Raw genomic sequence first — 19512 nt, 5'->3', positions numbered from 1 at the left:
ACATCACAGGGACAAAGCAGGAGCCAGAGAGAGAGAGAAAGTGGGGTGGGGGAGGTGCCACACACTTTTAAATGACCAGATCTTGTGAAAACTCACTCATTTGCAAAGACAGCACAAAGCCATGAGAGATCCACTGCCATGATCCAAACACCTCCCACTAGGCTCTACCTCTGGCATTGGGGATTACAATTCAACGTGAGCTTTGGGTGGGGAAAAATAACCCAACTATATCAGAAACAAACAGTAAAAACTGATCATCTATTTTCTCTTTCAGTTTTATTGCCCAGGCAAAACCATATTTACAGTATGTCCCTATGAACTTTTTTCATATATCTTCTTTTTTCTGTCATGTAGATACTAATTTTAAAAACAACAAAAACCAGATTATATTTGTTTGACAAAAATACTTCTGAAAATTATGCAATTATGTGAGTGAATTACTTAAACTCTTTAAGCCTTAGTGTCCTCAACTATAAAGTGAGGATGTTAATTCCTATTTCAAAAAATTTGATGAGGAATAGATGAGTTAAAAGAAAAGTACTTAGTAAAGTGACTGAAATATGGAAAAGGTTCAATAAATGCTGCATGTTAGTTATCCAGGGCTGTTGCTCCTTTTCACTTCTCTGGTTGCAGCGCACTTTCAGTGTTCTATATGTAGTTGCACAAGTGCATGTTACCCATTTATATCAGCCCATATCCTAGAACCAGTGACAGTTCATGGAAGACGCTTAATCAGTGAGCACTGAATGAATGAATACACCATGAGTCTAATACTTATTGAACTGCTTTGCAAATATTTATTATGTCAGTTTGTCTCCTTTTTTTCTTCCTCAAAGCTCCTTGAAGACAGTGGCCTCCTTGTCTCACTCATTTTTTTTCTCTACATCACACAAAGTAGGCCTTAACCAATATTTCATAGACACAGGCATGCTCCTAATCTAGTCAAACGTAGAGCTACCCTTTACTTCTACATAAGACATTTGAAAGGAGCACATTCTAAAGGCTGACTGTGGAGTAGAAGGAGTGCCTCAGCCTTATTCATCTCAGGCAATCTGCCGTTGTTTTAAAGAGCTGAATAATTCTTTCTAGGTCTTTCTGACATTTTGATCTAGAATGCTTGCTTGGAGACTACCAAGAAAAGGGGATCTGATGTTCAGGATTATGATTTATCTTTGAAAGAACCCACAAGGGAGAGAGAATTCATAGAGTTGAGGAAAAGCCAAAGATCTCTGGGGTCTTTTCTGGTTGGTCACCAGGCCTGGATTGACTTCTCTCTTCAAGCCCTCTGCATTTTTGGGGCAAAAAATCTTGACTAGGCACAAGGTACTGACTCTTCATTTTCATTTGAAAAATTACTCAATCTACTTGACTTTCCAACTTGGGTATATATCTTCTAGTATTTATCTGGAGAAATTAAATAATCATTTTCCTCTTAAGTTGCTTTTAAATGTATCATTTACATAAAAATCTTCCAGTTGAGGTTGTGGTGAGCCGAGATCATGCCATTGCACTCCAGCCCAAGCAACGAGAGCGAAACTCTGTCTCAAACAAAACAAACAAACAAACAAACAAACAAACAAACAAAAATCTTCCAGTTTACTTTCCAGAATTTCTTGGATGCCCTTTTATTTATTTGTAGTGCCACATCATCAGTTTCCCTACCTTGAAGCATAAATCCACCCATAAAAGCAGAAATTATCAATATTTCCATGTTCCCTATAATAAGTTTCAAACTTCCCATAGGTAGTCAACTACACACATAATAGTTTCTTTTTATTCTGGACAACATCTAAAGAAGTTTTCATTTCATAAAATATTATTATATCTGAGACAGTGAATTAGTCTCTATAAAAATAGTGGTAAAATAGATATAACAAAATGTATCATTTTAACCATTTTAAAGTTTTAAATTCAGTGGCAATACATACATTTAAAATGTGTGTAATCATCACCACTATCTATGTCTAGAACTCTTCTATCACCCCAAATAGAAACTCAAAATAAGTCTTTTTAAATGAGACTTTAAAAATCATTAATTCTGAAAGCATGTTGAAAACATTTGTGGAATTATTTTTCAAAGTTGGAAAAGTACATGAAGAGACAAATTATAGATACTATGTAAGTAGCTATTTGAGCTTTCTTTTTTAACCACAGCTTTAAAAATAATGTAAAAACAGATTAGAAGTATCCAACATTGCATATAGAACTAAAGTAGAAGTAGAAAGTAGAATAACAAATTAATTAACAAATATACCCCTACCCCACTTGGCTTTCTAAGTTTTTTGTACCGAGTTCAAATTTCACTTCCTCCTCAAGGAAATGTTCTTTGTTAATCTTCAGCAGAAATAATTTCTTACTTCTTTGAAATTTGCTTGGTTATTAGTTTCTTTTACTTCACGTTTACTTTGTATCTCATTTAGAACACATCTCCCCCACCAAAGAAATAGGTCCTTGACAACAAGTTCCCATTCATTCATGAATAAAATATGTAATTGTATTCCTGTGATAAAATGTTTATTTTAATCATATTGTAAGTTCGTTTACTTTCACATGAAAAAATTAACTTTTCCCGAATAACCAATCGACTCAGAACAAGTTTGGAGATCCCATACTTTCTGATTTTTAAATTTACTATAAAGCCATGGTAATCAATATAGTGTGGTTCTGCCATAAAGACAGACACATAGAGGAATGGAGTAGAATAGACAGACCAGAAGTAAAATCTTGCATGTATGGTCAAGTGTATATTTCACAAGCATATATTTGACAAGCTTGCATATATTTGACAAGTGGGCCAAGACCATTCAATGGGAAAAAGACAATATTTTCAATAAATGATGCTGAGAACACAGAATATCCACATGCAAAAAGAAAGAAAGAAAGAAAGAAAGAAAGAAAGAAAAAAACTTAGTTGGAGGCTTATCTTACACCATATACAAAAATGAGCTCAAAATGAGTCAAAGACTTAAATATAACTGATAAAAATTATAAAACTCATAGAAGAAAAATTTAAAAATCCTTCATAATATTGAATTTGGCAATGACTTTTTGGATATGACACCAAAACACAAGAAACAAAATTTAAAAAGCAGATAAATTGGACTTCATCAAAATTAAAACTTTCTGTACATAAAAGGATACTAACAACAGAGTGAAAAATGCAACCCACAGAATGGGAAAAAATACTTGCAAGTCATATATCTGATAAAGGATTAACATCAAGAATATCTTTTTAAAAAAAGATATATCTTTTTAAAAAAGATAAGTTTTTTAAAAAAACTCCTGTCTTACTGTCTTAGTCCATTTGTGTTACTGTAACCAAATGCCACAAGCTGGGTAATTCATAAAGAACATAAATTTATTTGTCACAGTTCTGAAGGCTGGGAAGTCCAAGATCAAGAGCAAGCAGTGAAGGCCCATTTCTCATGCATGATGCTGTGTATGTATCTTCAGGTGGTGAAAGAACAAGAGAACAAAAGGCCTAAACTACTTTCCTCCAGCACTTTTATAAGACACGGATCCATTCTTGAAGGTGGATCCTTCATGACTTCGTCACTTTCCAAAAGGCCCCACCTCTTAACGCCGCCAAAATGGGAATTGAGTTTCAACATGGATTTTGGAGGGGAGACATTCAAACTATAGTAGTTTTTAACAACTCAAGAACAAGAAACCAAATAACCCAATTAAAAATGGGCAAAGGACGTAAATAGACATTTCTCCAAAAAAGATATACAAATAGCAATCCGATAAAAAGATGCTCAACATCACTAGTCATTAGGGAAATGCAAATCAAAACCGCAATGGGATACCATGTTACACCCATTAGGATAGCTATTATCAAAACCAAAACAAAACAAATACAGAAAGTAACAAGTATTGGCAAGGATGTGGAGAAATTGGGACCCTTCTGCATTGTTGGTGGAAATGTAAACAGTGTAGCACTGTGGAAAATGGTATGGCAGTTCCTCAAAAAATTTAGCATAGAATTATCGCAAAATATAAATGCCACATGGATATATACCCTTAAAACATGAAAGCGGGCACTCAAACAGATATTTGTACACCCATGTTCGTAGCAGCATTATTCACAATAACTAAAATGGAAGCGACCCTAGTGTCTATCAACAGATGAATGAATAAGCAAAATTTGGTATGTATATGTGCTGTACAATGGAATATGATTCAGCCTTAAAAGGGAAGAAAATTCTGACACAAGCTACAATACAGATGAAACTTGAAAACACTATGGTAAGTAAAATAAGCCAGTCACAAAAAGAGAAAGATTGCATTTTTTTATATGAGGTTCCTAGAGGAGTCAAATTCATAGAGACAAAAAATCAAATATGGCTGTCAGGGGCTGGGAGGAGGGAGAAATCAGAAGTTAGTGTTTAATGGGTACAGTTTCAGTGGAGAAGACGATGGCAGAAGATGGATGATAGTGATGGTTTCAAAATAATGTAAATGTATTTAGTGACAAAGAACCGTGTGCCTAATGCTTAACATGCCCATTTTATGTTTTGTATATTTTACTACAAAAATTTTGATTTTTTTTTCAGGCTTACATTTTTTATTTTCCTAGCTGCCTAATAAGAAGATTTGATAAGAAAAATTTTTCTCTTAATGACCTTAAAATTTTCTCTTGATGAACAAGGTCGTTCTGGACCTTGTTCTGGAACAAAAATGATCTAGTGAGATTTAATCAATTATACTCTGGAAGCATTTGTGACGTCTATAATTTTTCCCAGAACGGAAAATCAGCAACAGAATCCTTGAGCTCAAAGATAATCAAATCTAACTCCTGAGTTTCACAGACAAAGATGTGGAGACCTGGGGGAATATCGTGACTTGAGAAGATAACACAGCTGTTCTCTGAGGCAGTAAGTCCCTTGGCATTACTGCTTTAACAGAAGCTGGGAGGTTTACAGTCTGTGTACTACTTGGGCAAATCATATTAGCCAAGAAAGCAAAGTACTGATGAATTCAGTAAACAAGACAGCCATTAGAAAAACAGGATTAAGAAGGGGCTTGAAAGAAGCTTCAAGGCAGTTATGTTTTAAGATTATGAAGCCTTTGATTCCTAGCCATAGCACTCAGTAGTTGTATGACCAAGGACACTAAACAATTCACTTCTGTCTTCTGCAAATTGAGTGTAACTGCAGGACATACCATACGCCATAGAGCTCCTAGGAGATTCAGTGAAATAGCAAATATAGAGTGTCTGGCATGGGATATGCAGTCTATCAATGTTAGTCTTTTCTATGTAATCCAAAGTGATCTATTCCATAAGGAAAAAATGAATTTGTTTTTTGTTTGCTTTTCCTGAATTCATCAGAACACAAGGCAGGGGTTTCATGGAAATACAGTCTTGAAGAAAAAAATAAATATTTTCCCCTGAGAGATGGAAACACATATGAAAAGAAATAAGTAGGGGCACAGGAGCTGGAGTAATCCTCTAGAGCAGGGGTACCCAACCCCAGTCTGTGGCCTATTAGGAGCCCAGCCGCAAAGCAGGAGGTGAGTGGTGGGCAAGTTAACATTACTACCTGAGCTCCACCTCCTGTGAGATCAGCAGTGGCATTAGATTCTTATAGAAGCATGAACACTATTGGGAACTGTGCATGCGAGGGATCCAGGTTGTGTGTTCCTTAAGATAATCTAATGCCTGATGATCTGAGGTGAAAACATTCCACTCACCACCCCGTCCATGGAAAAATTGTCTTCCATGAAGGCAGTCCCTGGTGTCAAAAAGGTCATGGACCACTGCCCTAGAGACTTTTTTTTTTTTTTTTTTTGAGATGGATTCTCGCTCTGTCACCAGGCTGGAGTGCAGTGGCAGCATCTCTGCCCACTGCAACCTCCGCCTCCTGGGTTCAAGGAATTGTCCTGCCTCAGCCTCCCAAGTAGCTGGGATTACAGTGCATACCACCACACCCAGCTAATTTTTGTATTTTTAGTAGAGATGGAGTTTCACCATGTTGGCCAGGATGGTCTCGAACTCTTGACCTTGTGATCTGCCTGCCTCAGTCTCCCAAAATGCTGGGATTACAGGCATGAGCCACCACACCCAGCCTAGAGACCTCTTTTAAAGGGACTCCTCAACAGACTCCTCAGTCCAAGGTCTTTGCCCTCTCCGTTGTGGCTCCTGTCTCTCCAGGGTCAGCCATACAAAAGCACGTATCTCTCAGATCTCCCTTCCCTGGTGATTCTTTCCATTTTAAGGGTTTTATTGATATTCACTATAGAAAAACAAACAGAAATAATATGTCGGGCAGGAGCAAAGGTTCAGGAAATTTCAAAAGGATCTTTTAGTGGTCACTTCCTGGGTTATGCTAAACTGCAAATGATACTAGATTTACCTTTTTCAGAGGCTATTTCTACTTTTAGATGGTCCTGTGGAATGATCCTCTTATTATTTCTGATTCTTTTATTCTAAAAAATGGAGCAGTCGAAATTTGCAGAATGGCCATGCTATCACAACCCCAAAACTATAAAATTGTGCTATATACTTTTTAAACTTTTTTCTTATATATAGATTTTGTTCACCAAATCACTGCCTCAAATGTCTGGGAAATTGTGCTGAGAGATATTATTCTTAGGTATTCTGTATAGTATTTGAAAGATTAAGAAGTATTAAATAGCAAGCTTATTAATAATTATTTATGCTTATTAGAAACTTATTAGCTACAGTAATTTGGGGTTTCCAGTTACAACCAGACACTAGACTGTAAGATCTTTGAGGAAAAGAACATTGTCTCATCTCTGCTTCTCTAACTAGAGTTGTAGGCACATAATAGGTTATCACTGAATGGTCAAATAGGTAAAAGAACTAATAGAGAAATAACAATAAGCTGGCTGTTCATTGTTCAGTGAAACTAAATGGTCTTAATTATTTTCTAAATATATATTTGATCTAATTGTACTATCATTTTAACCAAGTTCTTTCCTTAACAAGTACTTAAGAATTAATGAAATCCTTTACATAAAAGTACTTTTTTTAGATTAAAAAATAGTTTGCATTTTAAAACTCTGTAAAATGCACACTAAGGCCCACACTGATGCCCAGTATGCAGCCTATATCTACAGCAGCTTTTCAAATATTTGGATGCAGATTTTCAAGTCCTAACATATGCTGCTCCAATTTCATAAAAAATTTTACTTAGCAAATGAAACCAACCATGTATTGTAGTTCCAAAAGAAAAATAAAATTATTTCCATAGGGTTACACAAAGAATAAAAACTGTTGCATTGAGATACCAAAAACATGTAGAACTAATAGGTTCAGTGAAGTATAAGATAACTAAACAAAATACAAAAATCAATATACAATATACAAAAATCAGCGATATTTTCATGCGATGGTAATGAACAATCTGAAAATAAAATTAAGAAAACAATTCTATTTACAATAGCATCCAAAATAATAAAACAGAAATAAATTTTACAAAAGAAGTGCAAAACTTATATTCTCATTTATAATGCTGAAAGAAATGTTAACAGACCTAAATAACTGGGAAGATGTATCATGTTCATGGATTGAAGGACTCAATATTTTAAGAAGATAATACTTTCCAAATTGATCTACAGATTCATTACTACCCCTATCAAAATCTTAGCTCACATTTTTGCAGAAATTGATGAACCGACTCTAAAATTTGTATGGGAATTGAAAAAACCCATAATAATCAAAACAGTCTTGAAAGAGAAAAAAGTTGGAATACTCACACTTTGCAATTTCAAATGTGCAGCAAAGCTACAATCATCAAGACATTATGAAACTGTCATAAAATTTGACATATAGATGAATGGAATAGAAGTGAGAGCCAAAAAGATAGCCTCCCATTTATGACTTACTGATTTTCAACAAGGACATCAAAGCAATTTAATGGAGGAAGAATATTCTTTTCAACAAATGATGCTGGGACAACTGGGTATCAACCTGCAAAAGAATGAAGTTGGACTTCTAGCTCACACCATATAAAAAAATCAACTTAAAATAGATCAAAGACTCTAATGTCACAGCTAAAACTAGAAAACTCTTAGAAGAAAATATAGGCATAAATCTTTGTGACCTGTTGTTAGGCAATGATTTCTTAAATATGACACCAAACACACAAGGAATAAAACAAAAAAAATAGATACATTAGATTTATTAAAAATAAAAAACCTTTGTGCTTCAAAGGACAATACCAAGAGAGTGAAGAGAAACAGAAAGAAAATATTTGCAAATCATGACATCTGATAAGGGATTTGAATTTAGAATATAAAAGAACACCGAGAACTCAACAATAAAAAGACAACCCAATTAAAAAATAGGCAAATAATCTGAATAGACATTTTTCTAAAGAAGACATACAAATGACAAAAAGCCCATGAAAAGATGCTCAACATCATCAGTCATTAGAAAAATAAAAATCAAAGCCACAATGAGTTACCAATTTATATTCACTAAAATGACTATAATAAAAAAGACCAATAATAACAAGGGTTGGCAAAGGTGTAGAGAAATTAGAATTTTTATACATTGCTTGTGGAAAGGTAAACTTGGACAGCCACTTTGGAAAACAGCTTGTACTTCCTTCAGATGTTAAAAAGAGTAACCATGTGGTCCAGTAATTCCACTCCTAGGTATATACCCAAGAGAAAGCAAAACATATGCTCAAATAAAAACTTGTTCATAAATCTTCATAGCAGCGTTATTCATAATAGGCAAAATGTGAAAACAACGCAAAGTCTATCAATTGATAAACAAAATATTATATATTCAATACACAGAAATATTATTCTGTCTGAAAATGAATGTAGTACTGATGCTTCAACAACATGGATTCTACAAAGTGAATAAATCTTGCAAACATTATGCTAAGTTAAAGAAGCCACTCACAAAAGCCATATATTGTGTACTGCCTTTTATGTGATATATCCAGAACAGGGAACTCTATAGAGACAGAAAGTAGAATAGTGCCTAGCCAGGCCTGGCCAGGAAGATTCTGGAAGGAAATGGAGAGTGACTGCTAATAGATACATGATGTCTTTTCAGTGTGATGAAAATGTTTTAAAATTGATTGTGGTGATGGTTGTATAACTATGAATATACTAAAAACCAAAGAGTTGTATACTTTAAATGGTTTAATTGTATGGTACGCAAATTATATCTCAATAAAGCTATTAAAAAGATGCCATAGTTGAATCTGTGTGCTGAAACTAGCTTTATAGTCAAATCTTCTCTCTCATATTTTATAGATAATTTACTAAAGCAAAGCTAGTAATAATTTCATAATGATACTCATTCCAGATGAGGAAACTAATTCTTCCTTTTAGGCCAAGGAAATTAAAAACAATTTCCTATCTGAAGATTCGCTGACACAGGCAAGAAAGATACCATATTTTTAATGTCCTGCCTCATCTGAAGATGGCAGGGAGACTCTAGTTTGTAATACAATAGTAGGGATTCAGAGTCAGCCACTTGGAAACCAAACAGCTTGCTCATGTGGTACAGCCCCATATCATTCCTGATTCCAAAATGCATCCTCTTTTAGGGATAGGTGACTATAATATTGTAGCATCATCTCACTTAAGCAGAGTCATCTTCCTTAAATGAGTCAACTCATGGAAGACAAACACCAGGTGGGTATGTCTCAGTGCTCGGTGGTGATTGAAAATTTTGGGCCAAGCACAGTGGCTCATGCCTCTAATCTCAGTACTTTGGGAGGCCAAAGCAGGAGGATTACTTGAGCTCAGGAGTTCAAGACCAGCCTGAGCAACATGGCAAGACTCTGTCTCTACAAAAAACACAAAAACTGACCGGGCGCAGTGGCTCACGCCTGTAATCCCAGCACTTTGGGAGGCCGAGGCGGGCAGATCACGAGGTCAGGAGATCGAGACCATCCTGGCTAACAGGGTGAAACCCCGTCTCTACTAAAAATACAAAAAATTAGCCGGGCGAGGTGGCGGGGGCCTGTAGTCCCAGCTACGTGGGAGGCTGAGGCAGGAGAATGGCGTGAACCCCGGGGGGCAGAGCCTGCAGTGAGCCGAGATTGCGCCACTGCACTCCAGCCTGGGTGAAAGAGCGAGACTCCATCTCAAAAAAAAAAAAAAAAAAAAGTGTTGTCTAAGGGCCTTAGAGCAATAATGCCACAATTTTGGGCATCCCTTTATCCCAGGCCCAATATCTCTGTTTCTATGAAAACAGATTTACTTTTAGTTATAATTCTGTGTTATAATTTTAGTTATATTGCCTGTGTTGATTAAGAACATTCCAAGCACTTTGGGAAGCCAAGGCGGGCAGATCACGAGGTCAGGAGATGGAGACCATCCTGGCTAACACGGTGAAACCCCGTCTCTACTAAAAATACAAAAAAAATTAGCCAGGCGAGGTGGCGGGCGCCTGTAGTCCCAGCTACTCAGGACGCTGAAGCAGGAGAATGGCGTGAACCGGGAGATGGAGCTTGCAGTGAGCTGAGATCATGCCACTGCACTCCAGCCTGGGCGACAGAGCGAGAGTCCATTTAAAAAAAACAAACAAATAAACAAAAATTCCAGACTACCCCAGGGATTGATTAAAGGTGGTAAGAGAACACTTCGGTGATATTCTAGAGTGAGGTGGAACAATTAACATACTAAGAATGAAGGACTAAGTTGTGGGCTTAAGGTGACGTCAGTGGGTACCAGACTTCTTTGAAAACTGGTCTTTTTTTTCTATGATGATCTTGCTTTATCTTAAACCATCTTAATCAGTATTTTTTTTACATTAATTTATATTAATTCTGATTGTTCATTTTTCTCCCCCCCCACCACTTTCTCTTTTTTGGTCATTTCCTTTCTCATAAATAAGGTAAAATTTTCTTCTACCATTATTTTCTGTTCCTCCAAGCCTATAAAAGTATTCATAAAGTACAATTACAATATTATGTGAAATAAATGTTGCAGAAATCTGATGTGATTTATAATCATAACCAAGCCTTTAAAAGTATTCATAAAGTACAATTATAGTATTATGTGAAATAAACATTGCAGAAATCGGATGTGATTTATAATCATTTGGGGGTTGGAATAGGACTACTAGTTAGTCATGTATAAAAAAGCATTTCATTTGCTGCAATCTGGGAAATAACTATTAAATCTATTCTCTGTGATTTTCTGGCTATTTTGCAATAAAGAATTATGGTAGTTTTGAAAGCAAAATTTACTTTCAATATTGAAAAGATTTTTTAAAAAAATACTGTAGTAATACTAGCTTTTAATTATTTAACAGCTTTCTATTATCACAGAAATTAAATTTAGGATTATATATTAATTCCAGGAAAAGCAGCTGTTCTATTATCTCCTCTTGGCAGAAGGATATATATAAATTCAGAGAATATAGAAGTATAATTAAAAAAATTATTTTAACACTAGTTGGTCAGACAATTTAACATCTAAACTCAAAGTTGCTGATATAGTTGCCCCACCCAAAGCTCGTGTTGAAGTGTAATCCTCAATGTTGGAAGTGGGGCCTGATGGGAGGTGATTGGATCATCTGGGTGAAGTTCTCATGAATGGTTTAGCGCCATTCCTTTGATGCTGTCCTTGTGATAGTGAGAGAGCTCGAGCAAGATCTGGTTGTTGTACAATGTGGTGCAACCCCTCCACCCTGCTCCTGCTTTTGCCATGTGATGTCCTGCTCCCTCTTTGCCTTCTGCCGTGATTGGAAGCTTCTTGAGGCCTCCCAGAAGCAGATGCTGCTATGTTTCTTGTACAGCCTGCAGAACGGTGAGCCAATTAAACCTTTCTTTATAAATTATCCAGTCTCAGGTATTTATTTATAGCAATGCAAGAACACCCTAATACAGTTGCTTTTACAATATTAATAATAAGAACTTTAAGAACTTGGTTGATGTGATAGAAAGAATAGAGAGACAGCACCTCTCTGTGCCTAACCATTTTTTTTTCTAGCATCAGTTTATCAACAATCTCAGAGCTCACTCAATTTAGACACAGAATAATTTGTTAAAATTGTTTCCTTAAAATCTTGATTCACATTTCTAACTTTCCTATTGTCTGTTTTAGAACTGGTGCATCTGAAGAATTTTGCTTTTCATACCAGAAAATAGTATTTGGCCTATTACTGAATTTCATATTATTTCAGCTAAACTTCCCTCTTGATGTATATTGAGAGCTGATTTACAGACAATATCCAGATGCAAGCAGTTTCTTAACTGCTTTCTGCCAACCTCTCATTAGCATTTAGTTGAGGTGATTCATGAGAAGCATGATTATTACCATTGATTCAGTACTAAGATGAATACAGATGGCAATGTAGAGTTCAAGGGAATAGTGGAAGGACTCATGAAAAGACATGGCGTCACTGATGGAAAGTGTGGTATACAGAAGCAGGTGATAAAGGCAGCAATGGCATGGGGTGGTAATTGGTTGTTCTTGATACAAATGGAGAATTTATGATAATGAAATCTAAGTCCTAGTGATAGGCCCGTATGTTCTATGAACAAGGGGTAGGCCAGGGTAGACAGAAAGGAATGAGCAAATGGAAAGAAGATGTAAATTGATATCAAAAATAGGTAAACTTCTAAATAAAGAGAGGTAACAGGATCACTCGAGTGTATGTGTTAAGAATGGACTCCAGGCAGGAGAATGGAGTGAACCCGGGAGGCGGTGAGCCGAGATTGCGCCATTGCACTCCAGCCTGGGAGACAGAGCGAGACTCCGTCTGAAAAAAGAAAAAAAAAAGAATAGACTATAGGGGGAAAGTTGAATGAAGGTTTTGAAGCCAGAGGTGATAGGATATGCTAATACAAGATGTGGAAAATGAGAGATAAGAGGCAGTTTATTCTATATTTATTGAGTCAATATATGTATCAGACATAGTGCTAAGTATCTTGGCATAGAAAGATTAAAAAAGCAGATGATCTATATGTTGGGAGCAGGCCCCCCAAAATCTGGCCATAAACTGGACCCAAAACTGGCCATAAACAAAATCTTTGCAGCACTGTAACATGTTCATAATGGCGCTAACGCCCAAGCTGGAAGATTGTGGGTTTACGGGAATGAGGGCAAGGAACACCTGGCCTGCCCAGGGCGGAAAACCGCTTAAAGGCATTCTTAAGCCACAAACAATAGCATGAGCGATCTGTGCCTTAAGAACATGCTCCTGCTGCAGTTAACTAGCCCAATCTACTCCTTTAATTCGGCCCATCCCTTCATTTCCCATAAGGGATACTTTTAGTTAATTTAATATCTATAGAAACAGTGCTAATGACTGGTTTGCTGTTAATAAATACGTGGGTAAATCTCTGTTCGGGACTCTCAGCTCTGAAGGCTGCGAGACCCCGATTTCCCACTTCACACCTCCATATTTCTGTGTGTGTGTCTTTAATTCCTCTAGCGCTACTGGGTTAGGGTCTCCCCGACCGAGCTGGTCTTGGCATCTATATATTTTTTTTCAAACTTTTTACTGCAAGAGTAAAAGCTAAATTTTATCTTGTGCCCTAGTACCCACATGTGTATGTTTGTGTTTGCATAACTGTAACAAAGGTTTCAAAAAAACTATATTTACCCATGCAATATATAATAATATAAAACATAAGCTAAACTTAAAATATGACCTTAATAGTATTAAAATACAATGTTATTTTGTACTTCATTTTCAAAATCCTGGTCACAATTCATTAAATCAGTTATTCTCAAGCATTTTGATCTCAGGAACTCTACTCACTGAAAAATTGCTGAGGACCATAAAAAGCTTTCTTAAAAGTTACTTGCAGCATCGAATCTAAAACTGTGTCAATAAACTTTAAGTACATTTTCATTAAAGTTCATTGGCTTATCTTATACTGTGAATGTATCTTTTACCCATGTATGATTTTGGATTATCATGCATTGGTCATTTGGAAAATACTGGTTCACTGAGTTATGATTTTCCAAATATTTGCAAACTTCATTATATAATAGTTAAAAATCACATTGGTTAATGATCTATCTCTTCCAAAGAGTCATTAAGTTTTTGGGAAGCTGTCAAGCTCACAGTGTTGGATACAAGGTTTCTGAAGTTCCAGTTTTCCTTGAAACTTAAACTTTCTCGTGGGCAAAAATGATACAAAATAACTTTGTTCATGTTAAAGAAAATATCAGCCAAATATCCTAGTCTGCATAACAGTGTCAGTCATTCTTGAAAGTAAAAATGGTGTTCTACCAAAAAAAGTACCTAGTTCAGCTTGCAGCTGAATGGAATAATTTCTCTCAAGATAAAATCGTACTTCACTATTCCCATTTTGTCACAAAGAATATTAGAAAGATACATACCAAAGTTTGAGATTAATAATAATACATTTTCTGTTTTTTTAAGGACATTTTAAAGTGAAAGTCATTTTTCTTTGAAACTGTGAATTACAGCAGTGAAGAATCAATACTTGGTACAGTGTGGTACCACCATTAGTGCAAATGTCAGCATAGTGGAAAAGGCAACTCGCATCTTAATATTATTATGACAGTTTTGACTTCATAGATTTCCTGAAAAGTCTTGGGACCCCCAGGGCCCCATAGACCACACTTTGGGAACTACAAGTTGTTTTGACAACACACTATCAGGTGGCAAACCACAGTTTGATATACAGAGCAAGCTAAGGCAGGAAAATTTTGAAAGATAGAAATTTGGAGAAAATAAAAAAATCCTCTGGCTGGATTTTAATTTTGTCCCCATGTACTAAAATCATGGCTAATAATGGGATGAGATGGAATTAAAGTTTATTCAGTTGCAAAGCCTTTATTCTTTCCAATATGAATGCCATCATTTCATAAGAAAATCATATCAAAATAATTATTTTTTTCAAAAAATATTTACTTAGTATCTGCTATAAGGGAGATGCTCTTCTAGCATCAGAATCCCTGTAATTCTAGGTACAATAGTCTTCTTTTAGTGCAGTGGTAAGAAATCTTTTTAAAAGTAGATAAAACAAGCAAAATAATACTTTAGATAGTAGTAAATCCTATAATAGAAATATACAAATGTTAGAGTGGTACTACTCAGGCCTCGTACTTTAAAGGGCTCCACTGTTACCCTGCTGTCACACCCCTGCTTACAAAGCCTCCCTGGGGCCAAGAGCCACAAGGGTGAACACTCCCAGGACTGTTGGCAAAGCAGGGAGGCTGGACTGAGCTGTACATAGATACTAGTGCAAGGCTTTTCTTTGTCCGGGATGAAGTGGGATGGGAAGGAAGGTGGGCATGGGGCAGGAGGCTGAATTTATATTTTTGCCTTTTCCTGCAAATGTTAAGAGAAGGCCTCCAGGTAGGTGGATTGCTTGAGTCTAACACTTCGAGACCAACCTGGGCAACATAGTGAAACCTTGTCTCTACAAAAAATACAAAAATTATCCTGGTGTGGTGGCAGGTGCCTGTAATCTCAGCTACTTGGGAGGCTGAGGTAGTAGGATCCCTTGAGGTTGGGAGGCACAGGTTGCAGTGAGGTGAGATCATGTCACTGCACTCCAGCCTGGGCAACAGAGTGAGACCTTGTCTCAAAAAAAAAAAAAAAGTAGGCCTGAATAAAAGGATGACTGGGTGCTAAGTTTACGCCTATTTACAATGGAGAAGAACAGTAAGTTATAGTCAAACATTGACTAGGCACCTTTGTAGACATCTCACCTCACATCACATCAAACATCAAAAATATACCACAGTAAATGTTAATTTTTGCTATAAAAATTTTGAGACATCTTTGTAGTTTTGTTCTTGCTCAAATTTGGCAATGAGAAACTCTCATTTAATTTATGATTTGATTTTTTTTTGCAATTATTATGTATACTTGGAAATTCTTTAGAAAAGGAAAAATATAACCAACAAATTATTTGGAAACAATGTAATTTGTTCAATTTTTTAAATTAAAAATATGACCAGGAATGGTGGCTGGTGCCTGTAATCCCAGCACTTTGGGAGGCTGAGGTGGGCAGATCACTTGAGGTCAGGAGTTCGAGACCAGCCTGGTCAACATAGTGAAACCACATGTCTACTAAAAATAATAAAATAAAATAAAATAAAATAAATAGCTGGGGCATGGTGGGCCATGCCTGTAATCCCAGCTACTCAGGAGGCTAAGGCATGAGAATTGCTGGCACCCGGGAGGTCGAGGCTGCAGTGAGCTGAGATCACACCACTGCCCTCTAGGGAGACAGAGTGAGACTCTGCCTCAAAAAAAAATATTAAAAATATTTAAAACTGACAGAACATGCTTAATAATATTTAATTATGTTATATCAAAATATTTATTATTTGTGAATCTGAGACTTGTTTAAATTTTGCAATAATATTATTTTCAGATCTCATATATTTTCCTAGGTCCTTGAAAAGTTTATATTACATACAATGGGCTCAATTCTTACAGTATAATTTGATATTCTAGGGCCTAGACTTATGCTTTGTTGTTCAATGGAGTATCGACTAGCCACATACAGCTATTTAAATTTAAATTAATGAAAATTAAAAATTCAGTTCCCCAGATGCAGTAGCCACATTTCAAGTGTCCAGTGAGGGTTAGTGCCTACCATATTGAAGAGCACAAATATGGGACATTTGCATCATTGAGAAAGTTTTACTGGACATCATTGATCTAACCCAATCTTAGCTGTGGAATTACAAACATTGATGTTATCTTCAGGCTACAAATTGAGTTAGGTATGATGTAGTCGAGAAAGTTCTCTCAGTGAGATTGTAAAGGAAAAGGGTATGAAGAAAACAGATAGTGTTTGCAGATTGCTTTGGAGAGAGATCTCCAAACCACGTACGAATAAATGACTGGGAACTGACTGCAGAGTGAAAAGAAAGGTTGCAGGAAAATGTGAACAAATAAGAAGGTAGAAAAGCTGATAGGGATAACTTAAAAAAAATTGGAAACCTTGAAAATGAGGACTCGTGGCTCATCAGAAAACGAGAGACTATTTAGTCAAAGATGAGAAAATCTGATTCAGGTATTCCTCTGAGCATTGAGAGGAAGAGGCAGACCTCCGAGATAATACAGAGGAAATAACAACCAAATATGGTAACTGATTAAATGTGATAAGGAAACAAAAGCTCCTAGAAGACAGAAGAGAAAGGAGAGGTAATTCTGCAGAGCTAGTGCAATTGAGAAGTGTCCTTTTCGTGACTGGTGAAAACTTAAGAGGAAACAGACACTTGAGTGTTCATGCTTTTCAACTGAGAGGGTGGTTTAGAGTGTGTCACCATCAGAAAACAGGAAGAAATGTGGGATTTGGTGCAGCCAGGGGTCAGTGAGTAAATCATTCACCAAAAAAGAAAGCAAAAGACCTGAAACAGATGGATTTTCTCAAGGAAGGAAGAAAATCAACAGAATCCTTGTTTGAAGGGACCCTCTGCTCAGTGAGAGGAAAGAAAAGCAAGGTTAAAAGGAATGCAAAAGAAAGTGTCAGTAAGGTGTGAAACGCCCAGAAGACAGACACTTCTGAAAGTTAGTAGGAAGATCTTAGGGGAAAGGAACACAGAGAACCATGGGTAGAAAAAAACTTTGAGATAAAAATAGAAAATAAGTAGATCTGTAACTTTAACTACCTCACTGAAAACTTTTCTCTTAGTGCTTGAATATGAAGGCAAGAAATACTTCGGCCCTAAAATATGGTGAACCAGATAGAAAATTCTGGAAATGGGACTTTTCATATAAGAAAGATATGCACACAAATTTGTGAGGTGACATCAGAGGGTATATGGTTCAATGATTAAGCCAGAGTTTAAAAGAGCTGAGGCATACATTTAGTTATTCAGTAAGAACTAAAACTTGTAAAGTACTTATTGTTTCCAGAGGTCTTTTCCTGGAGCATATTATCTTATTTAAGCTCTAACATGCAGCCTGTGAAGAAGGCACTACTCTCACTCCCATTTCACAGATGGTCAGTGAATGAACTGAGGTAAGAAGATTATTATTTGTCTGGGTATAACAGGAAGCAACAGACAACAAGCTAAATGTCAGCTTTATCTTCTGTAGTCCTTTCAGTCCTTCTTTCTGAAACAGGAAAGATTCCCTTGTCCCCCTCGCAGGGTATGTGTTGGGGATGTGGCTCACTTCTTTAGTACCCCGCTGCTCAAACTTCTAGGTGAACATACAGGCAGGCAGAATGTGGGGCTCCAACCCCACAGCAGTGTCTAGGGGTGAATGTTTACAGCTTCTGAAGCCCCAGTGAGCGTGTGTTACAGGGTGCTCTCTTAGTTTGCCAATCTATAGGCAGCTTGTGTTAACCAGCTCAATTAGATCCCCCTCCTTATCACAATGACAAGAAGGATTTCTGATCCTGGGGTTCTTGCCTTAGTGTGCCGGTAGAATTGGATCACTCGTGGGCTTGGAGAATGAGTGTAAAGTTTCATTGAGTGGAAGTAGCTCTTAGCCAATGGGGGATCCACAAGGGAGATGGTCTTCCTGTGGAGTTGGGCCCCAGCTCTCCTCTGACTGCCCTGGCCAAACTCTACCTCATCCCACTGGTGGATGGCCTGACTGCATGCTGGTGCTGACAAGCGTGCTCTTCTGGATGCCCACTCTAGACAACCAGCCTCTTGAATCTTCTTCTGCCAATGTGCCGCTCTTGACGTCTGGCCTCCTGTGTATCTGCCTGCTAGCGTCTCCAGGGGCTTTTATGGGCACAGGATGGGGGGTGTGGCAGCCCAGGATGGTCTTGGGAAATGCAACATTTTGGCACGAAGGCAGGAGTGCCCGTCCTTACCTAGGTCCACGGGGCTGGAGCCCTACCCAGGGACCATGCCCTCCTCTAGCCGGCACTTCCCTTCCCCACTTCCGTATTATTTAAAGGGACCACGCTCTTCCCTTCCCAGCACTCCTGTATTATTTCCACAGGCCTTAGGCTGTATTTAGGGATTGTGTAACATGTTTTTCTTACAGCAACAAGCTTACACCTGTCTGGTTTTTTTGGACCCACCAGCAATTTTGCAGACCAAAATCTATTTGCCCTAGAACTATGTAATACTCTAAAATTTCATCCTTGGCCTGAAAAAAATAGAAATGAGAGGTTTCCAAAGTACTAACACTTAAGGTTTCTGTGTCACAAAATTGGTTTATATTTTAGCTTAAACCTATTGGAGGTACCTTATGCCAGGGTAGATTTTGTGTCTTTCTAATGTTACCAAGGCTGTTTTGTCATAGAAGTATATGAGAAGTTCCAGCCCCTACTGCTAGCAACAAGGTTTGGGGTATTAAAGTAAAATTTTATGTAGATGAAGCTGTACCTTACTAGTAACTCCCACAAAAAAACAAAAAGTGTTGAGAGAAGTACATTACTTTAAGAGTAAAACAGAGCAGCAATTCTTATTTGAGAGCTTTAATCAAGAGCAGTTTTCTCATTGGAGACATGAATTAGCAACTTTTTAAAATTTCTGTTTCTGCTGTGTGCATTAGAGAATGTAAAAGGGGAGTCAGAGGCAATAAGTCTGATTTAAGATTCTAAAAAGATAAACTAAGGGAAAGCCTTTACAAACAATTTAAAGAAGGTGGACAGCCTCCTCATG

General features: G+C 37.0%; 1 long non-coding RNA gene across 1 annotated transcript in view; it reads left to right on the top strand.

Annotated features, from left to right (window-relative positions):
- Positions 1-9172, top strand: part of LOC105739559 — a 55308-nt gene extending 46136 nt beyond the window's left edge. Inside the window, exon 7 of the long non-coding RNA XR_004029345.1 lies at positions 4557-9172. This is a non-coding gene — a long non-coding RNA (uncharacterized LOC105739559). The remainder of the gene's footprint in view (positions 1-4556) is intronic.
- The last annotated feature ends 10340 nt before the right edge of the window (positions 9173-19512 follow it).

The sequence above is a fragment of the Nomascus leucogenys genome, chromosome 3, assembly GCF_006542625.1.
Source record: "Nomascus leucogenys isolate Asia chromosome 3, Asia_NLE_v1, whole genome shotgun sequence".
Classification (NCBI taxonomy): Eukaryota; Metazoa; Chordata; class Mammalia; order Primates; family Hylobatidae; genus Nomascus; species Nomascus leucogenys.
The sequence above is the reverse complement of the archived record's forward strand: the minus strand, read 5'-3'. Positions and strand labels throughout refer to the sequence as shown.